At 60.0% G+C, this 6,882-nt stretch overlaps 1 protein-coding gene across 2 annotated transcripts in view; it reads left to right on the top strand.

The window, feature by feature from the left end:
* The first annotated feature begins 284 nt into the window (after positions 1-284).
* The window catches only part of ST3GAL2 (ST3 beta-galactoside alpha-2,3-sialyltransferase 2), a 13,063-nt gene continuing 6,465 nt past the window's right edge, over positions 285-6,882 (top strand). For both annotated transcript variants that reach the window (XM_041458590.1, XM_041458592.1), the window contains exon 1: positions 285-427. The gene's annotated coding sequence lies outside the window, so the exon portion shown is untranslated. The remainder of the gene's footprint in view (positions 428-6,882) is intronic.

The raw sequence follows: 6,882 nt of genomic DNA on the forward strand, positions 1-6,882 counted from the left end.
CGGTGCGCCGGGTGGGTACTGGGATGGGCACCCATCGGAGCATCGCAGTGGGTACCGGGGGTGTTCAGGGGGCTGCCGATACCCGGCTGGGTACGGGGGTGAATCCTGGTGGCTGCGTACCGGGGGTGCCGATGCTGGGCTCCGGGCTGGGGGTGCCGATGCGCCGGGGTGAGTCCCGGCCTGGCCACCGGGGCAGACTCCGGAGCTGCCGGTGGGAGAGCGAGCGCAGGCGGCCCCGCTCGCCTCCTACAAGTCCCACAAGCCCCGCCGGGCGCCCAGGACTACATCTCCCAGCCTGCCGGGCCCGTCCGTCCCCCCTTCCCCCCCGCCCCGCGCGGCACGGCACGGCACGGCTCCGCACGGCGGAGGGCGGTGGCGGCGGGGCCCGGGTGAGCCCGGCGGCGGGGCCATGCCGGAGCTGAGCCAGGTACCGCGGCGGAGAGCGGGCCCGAGGCGGGGGATGCGGCACGGCCCGGCTCGGCTCGGGATGCCGGTCCCGGGGAGGCGGCGGGGGCACGGGCGGCGGCGGCGGAGCCCGCCCGGGAGCTGCTCCCGGTGCTGCGGGCTGCTCCCGCTGCTGGGAGCTGGCCTCGGGCAGCACCCACACGGGATGCGCGGGGTTCTTCCCCCGTGGGGTGGTCCCGGTTGCTGGTCCTGGGGCTGGGTGCAGGTCTCGGGGCTGGGAGTATCCCCCGGGGTGCAGTGGGTGCTGAACAGCCCTGGGATGTGCTGTCCCCTATGCGGGGTACAGCTCCGGGTTCTGGGTGCTGCTCCCGGCGCTGGGTGCTGGCTGCCGGGAGCATCCACCCGGGCTGCGTTGGGTTCAGAGCCAGGAGGTTCCGCTGGCCCGGAGCGCTGGCCCGGCCCTGCGGTGCGGTCCCCAGGGAGGATGGGCTGGCCCCAGCCGCGCTGTGCAGCTCCAGGGTGCTGCCCGGGCAGGGTGTGCTGGCCCCGGGGAGGATGCTGGCCCCAGCAGGGCTGTCGGGGCTGCTGGAGCTGCTCCCCTCCAGCCGTGTGCCCTGGGATCTTGAGGGCAGAGCCGGGGGACCAGGGTGGGAGGGCTGGCTGCGAGTGGCCCCAGTCCCCAGCAGTGCCAGTGTGCAAGGTCCCTCAGCAGCAGTGTGACACATGGCTGCGTGACACACGACATCCATTGCACGGGTAGTGGCAGCCAGGATTTCGCAAACAGCCTGAGCGTCCCTGGGGACAGGGTAGAAAACTGTGTCACCGAGCAGGGGATGTCCTTTGCCTGCTTCTTTGTGTGTGTGGGGCCACTGACGCGGGCACTGGTGTGAGATCTTCCCGGTGTGCCTGTCCCATTGTTTCAGGGTGTTTCCCTGGCTGAGGCACGGCTGCCAGAGTGGGGTTGATCCCGGAGCCCCTATTGCAGGGCCTGGCGATTCAAGGGGTCCCCACACATGCAGGGGGCTTGAGTGCTGCTGGCGAGGGGGAAGGTTTGCTCAGCCTCCAGCTGTAGAGTCAGAGCATTTACTTATTCCAAAGCTCCCAAATATTTCCCTAGAGTGAGGGCTTCCCATGCCAGCAGGAAGATACTGGGGGGAGGATGGCACTTGGGCAGCGTGCAAGCTCAGGCTGGAGGAAGGGCCACGTCCCCGCCAACAATCATAAAACATGGCTGGGGAGAACCAAACCACACCAAACCCCAAAACTTGCTGAGCCTCCCTGCAGGAAGACGTGTGGGCTCTGAGCTGGTGAGGGCAGCTTTGCCCTGCATTATCTCGGGCTTTCCTTTTCCCAGCCCCGAGCAGCCACACCGCGGCCAAGGCGGTGAGCGCCAGCGGGAAGTTCCTCTACGCGCTGGGCTTGCTTTTCCCTTTCTTCCCTTTTCTTCCCCTTCTGTCAGAAGCAGAAGTCGCGGCCTCAGCGGGGAGGGTTGGGCTGGGGGTGCCTTGTCCGCCGCCCCCCGCCCCGGCGCGCGTGCCCGTCTGTCCGTCTGTCCGTCTGTCCGTCCGTCCGTCCCCATCTGGCAGCGACAGCGGCCCCGCTGCCGCTTGTGTGCGGCGGCTGCCTGTCCAAAGCGCTTCCCTCTCCTGGCAGGAGCTCATGGCGGTTCTCGGGAACGGCGGGGCGCGCTCCGCTCGCCGCCCACGCCTCGGAGGCAGGCAGGGAGAGAGGCAAGGAGAGAGGCAGGGAGAGCCCCGGCCGCCGCATGCTGCGGGAACGCTGGGATCTTCGTGCCCAAACAAGCTCCAAACTGCCGCTTTTTGGGGAAAGGCTTCGGCGGCGCTGAGGGCTCCGTGGTTTTGCTGCCGGATGCCGCCCCGCTTGGCACGCCGAGGTCCCGGCAGCTCGGTGGCTTTCATCTCTTCCCGTTGCATTTCATTTTTGCACGTTTGCAAGCTGCTAATTGCTCTCCAGTGGCTTGGACGGCTTCAATGCTTCTTCATGAGCCAGGATTTATCAGAGCCCGCCTGACCCCGCGGGGCTGGGATGTGATGGGAGAGGCTGGGAACCTCCTCTCCCTGCCCTGCTGGGCTCTGCACTGGGCTCCGGGCTGTCTCATGGCTTCATGTTGCTCTTTGCTCTTTGCCACTGGCGTCTTCTGAAAGCTTTTTTTGGAAAGTGCAAGTGATTTGGGTCCCAGCTCCAAGGCAAAGTTCCCAAAGATATCCCTGAAACTGCACATGGATGAGTGGTGAATGTATATATATATGTGTGTGTGTGATGTATAGATTCTTTTCCTTACGGGATGGATAGTTCAGTGTTTGAGCTCTAAAATAACACCCTCAACAGTTGCTCTTGGGAAACCAGAACAAGCTGCAGTCACTTTGCTCCGGGTGCAGCCGTGTCCCCAGCAAAGGACTTTTGATCTGCAGCAGTAATTGGGCTAATTAGGAAGCTGCAAGTGCTCCCCCTTCTCCCCAGGTGTCTGAGCAGAGCCCCAGCTAGTGAAGTCAGGGGCTCTCACCAGTGGAACTGCTCTAATTTTACATTTAATGGGAGTTCGTGGCTGTAACTGGGCTGTGCTGGGATTGATGCCCTCCGGCCTGGGGAGCCTTTCGTAACTTCCTTGCGATGAAATCTCATAGGTGCAATTTCCCTAACGAGTTCAATGTCCCCTCAGTGCTGCCTGCGGGCAGAGCAAACCGGGGTGGTTTTATGGGGCCACCCGCAGCGTGTGCCGAGGTTGCAGTTCTCAGCTTGGGTTGTTCCCAGGGGCGAGAGGGCGGCTGTGGCTACAGCACCCATCAACCAGCCCTCAAAAGCCAAAGGAGAGCCTTTGGTTTTCCACCAGCTCCAATCCTCGGCGCAGCTGAGATCCAGGGAGGAAGACAGGAGAGCCCAGGCATCCCGTGTCCCAGCTCGCCTTCCCCGGGCACAGGGCCACAGCCGGCTCCTCCTGCTGCAGCATCCGCCTGTCCTGCACTCCTGCACATATTTTCCTGGTGAGGCATCAGGCATGAACATATCGGGTCCAGGCTGGTAAAAACAGCAGCAGTGGTGGAGGGGAAGTGGTTCCTTCCCAGCCGGCGGGGAGGCTCGGGGTGCTGCCGGCAGCTCCGGATGCTGGTGGTGAAAGGAGAGCAGGGGCCCTGCCCTTCCTGGGGAGTGTCTGCCTGCAGTGTGGCCACATCTCCACAGGCAGCTGAGGCTGCAGGGAGACTGGTTCAGGGGTGTCTGTGAGGTGCAGCCCTGCTGTAGCAGGCAGGAAGGGGGACAGGGACCAGGCAGACCCTGCTGATCCCAGCCTGCAGCTGTGGGAGGGTGAGATGGAAATGTGGCCAGCAGTGGGGACCTGGCTCCCCGTGGGACCAGATGGCTTTGCACAGGGAGCTGGGACAAGAATGGGAGAGAGGAGTAGGCAGTGGTGGGTGGCAAGCCCTGGACTCTGCCTCCTCTGTTCTGCTGGGTTGGTTGGCCAAACCTGGCTGTGTGGTGGGACTAGCTTGGTGGCACCTGGTGTGGTGGTGCTTGACCCGGGGCTCAGTGGTACCCAGCTGTGTGGTACCTGAGCTGCTGGTACTTGAGTTGGTGCAAACTGAGGGTTCTGGGGTGGGTGCTTGAGGAGCAGAGCAGCTGGGCTGTCTCTGCCTCTCAGTTCTGCAGGCATTCAGGATCAGGGGGGAGAATCCTACGCCCCTCCCTGCCTGTCCTGCCTCAAGGAGGCAGCTGCTGCTCCTGGCACAGGGAGCTGAGCACGACAAGGCCATGCTGTGAGCATGGCCTTGGGCTTATCAACACCCCTGGAGTGCAGGGTCCCTTGTTTCCCCTGGGGAGACTCAGAATGGCTGGCAGAGGGTGGGGGAAATGGCACTGGAGAATGCTCAGGGACATCAGCCACTCAGGGTGGTACCTGTGGCTGGGTAGTCCCAATGGGAGTGTGAGCTGCAGGGATGGACATCTGCCTTGGCTGCTTCTGCCAGTGTGAGTTTTGGGGGAGAGTGCCCACCCAGCATTGCCCCATCGAGCAGCACAGGGTGCTCAGGCCGGTGAAGTTCCCTGAGGGTCACACTGTGGTTCAGCCAAGGGGCTTGGGATGTGGCTGGACCAGTCCCTGCAGGCCCATTTACCAGCAAGGGTGGGAGCATTCAATTCGGTTTTCCCACTTCTGGCACTCCCCCATGCCCCCAAATCCCATAGGAAATGGCCTCAGCATGGCTGGCTCCATCCCAGCTCTGTGCTGGAGATTTGGCCTCCATGCTTTTTCCTGGCCCTATCCCAGCGCTGAGGGATGAGCCTGAAATAACCCCTCTGGAGGCCAGACACAAGGAAAGGCTGGAATTGCTGCCGTTGCCAGCCAGGGGTGCGAGTAGGGTTTAAAACATGGGAAACCAAATTAACTTGGCTCCATTAGCTGATTGAGCTGGCTGATAGGAGTATGATTAATTAAAAGGATGAAGAATTAGTTACCAGGTCCTCGTTGCTGTCGGGATGTGGTGATGGCTCAATGCACGAAATTTGCTTCTTCTCTTAATGCCTGGTGCTTTTCTACTGCCGGCCATCAGTTCATGGCATTTCCCCATGGCAGGGAGAAGCGCCCTTGTGCCAACACCGGGTCTGCTCCCTGCTCCCTCTCCCATCCAGGAGGAAAAAAAATTCCAGGGGGAAATATAATCCCTCTAGATGGGTGAAGCAGGAAAGGACCTCCTTAATTAACTGCACTTTTCTTGCCAAGCCTTGCTTTGGCTTTGGCAGCCCGGTGATGCAGAGGGACAGGCTATCGTCCCTTCCCGCGCTGCCCCCGGCGCATCCCCACTCACTGTTCCAAGCTAAGACAAGCTGACGGCCCCACGGAGGGAAGCAGCTCCTCAGCATTCTGCCTGGGGGCTGCAACCTCTGGCAGTGCTTGGGCCATGGGCAAAAATAAATTGGAATGGTTTTATGACTTTTTGTAGTAATCTTGCTCACTGAAGTCGTGCCTGAAACAAGGACAGGTCACCACTCGCTCTTTGTGTCTGGCATGGAAGGAGGTGGGAGAAGACTCGACTCAGATCTGCTCCTTCCCTGCCAAACAACCCCAACCCTAATTCTCAGGTTTCCCACCCATGACAGAGATGCCAGTCCAGTCCAGGGGGGCCCTGTGTGCTTCCCCCTCCTGCACCTGCAAGAGCCACCCACCACTCTAACACCAGTCAGGGGTTTGGTGGTGGCAGAAGTGGTGTCACTGCACAGGGACCATGGGATGAGTAGCACCAGGTCACACAGGGTGGCATTTCCCAAAGACTTCTGGGGGAATTTTCAGACCATTCATCCCTTGGAAGAGCAGCAGGCAGTGCACACAGTGCTGCCACTGCTCCTCCACTCCCCTTCTCTCCCTGCCCCAAACACTGTCACATCCCATCTCCCAGGGATGGCTCCTTCTTTTGCTCACCCTGCCATTTACTGGCATGGAAATTCATGCCAACAACCCCAGGATATCTTAGAAATGATCAAACAAAGCCAACGAGACCTAAAGATGCCGAGTGGGGATGTACTGAGTGTGCTTTGTCTGACAGGGAAGGGGCAGGCATCCTCCAGGCCCTGGGGCTGTCGGTCACATTGCTCCAGCATTCATCCTGAAATGAAAGATTATATGATTGGAAAAAACCATCCACCTGTAAAAGCAGCAGAGCAATTTGCCAGGACCTTTTAATAGCCTCGCTTCATTATCTCCTGCAATCAAAAAGAAACTTGTGTTTGATGAGTACATGGTCCTCAGGAGGAAATTTAGGATCCTGGGGATGAATTTGGGAATGGAAGGGTATTTAGTGGCATCGGTGAGTTGCCAAGCTTGCTCACCATAGAAGAAATCCTGAAATCCCTTATTATTTTAAGAAGGAAACATCCAAATCTAGTGCAAAAAGCTCCTGCAAGTCGGGTTTTATTTGTGGAGGCGGGTTGGATTAGGATTGGGCAGGGAGGGCATGGATATTGCTGGGGTATGTTTGTATGTGTGGGTGCCCTGTCCCTGCTGGGGGCTGTAGGGACCAGTGCAGATGGAAATAGCTGCCAGCTCCTGCTAGGAAAATGATGACTCAAACCAGCCGCTGGGATTTAAGGCTTCTTTTATCGCACATGAGCTGGGCTGGAGGGGGCTTTCCCTCCCTCTGTGGTCGGGGGCAGCTCCAGGAGGCCCCAGGATGGGGGCAGTGCAAAATGTGCTCCAGATGGTGTCAGGGCTGGGATGCATCAGGCAGGACCAGGCTGGGCTGGGGAGCCGGAAAGGGATTTTCCCCCTTTCACCAGGAACAAAAATAACACAAGCACGTGATAGCTCATTTCCTTTAGCCTTTAAAAAGCCCCGTGGGATGGTAAGCAGCGGGAGCAGGGAGGGGGATCAGCCCATCCTGCTTGGTGGCCCTGCCATATTATAGCTGAAGAAAGCCCCAGAATTGCCTTTTACCTACGAATCTTTCCAGCGTTTTGCATCGGGGGGGGGGG

The sequence above is a fragment of the Pyrgilauda ruficollis genome, unplaced genomic scaffold (genome assembly GCF_017590135.1).
Source record: "Pyrgilauda ruficollis isolate IOZ18807 unplaced genomic scaffold, ASM1759013v1 scaffold13, whole genome shotgun sequence".
Lineage (NCBI taxonomy): Eukaryota > Metazoa > Chordata > Aves > Passeriformes > Passeridae > Pyrgilauda > Pyrgilauda ruficollis.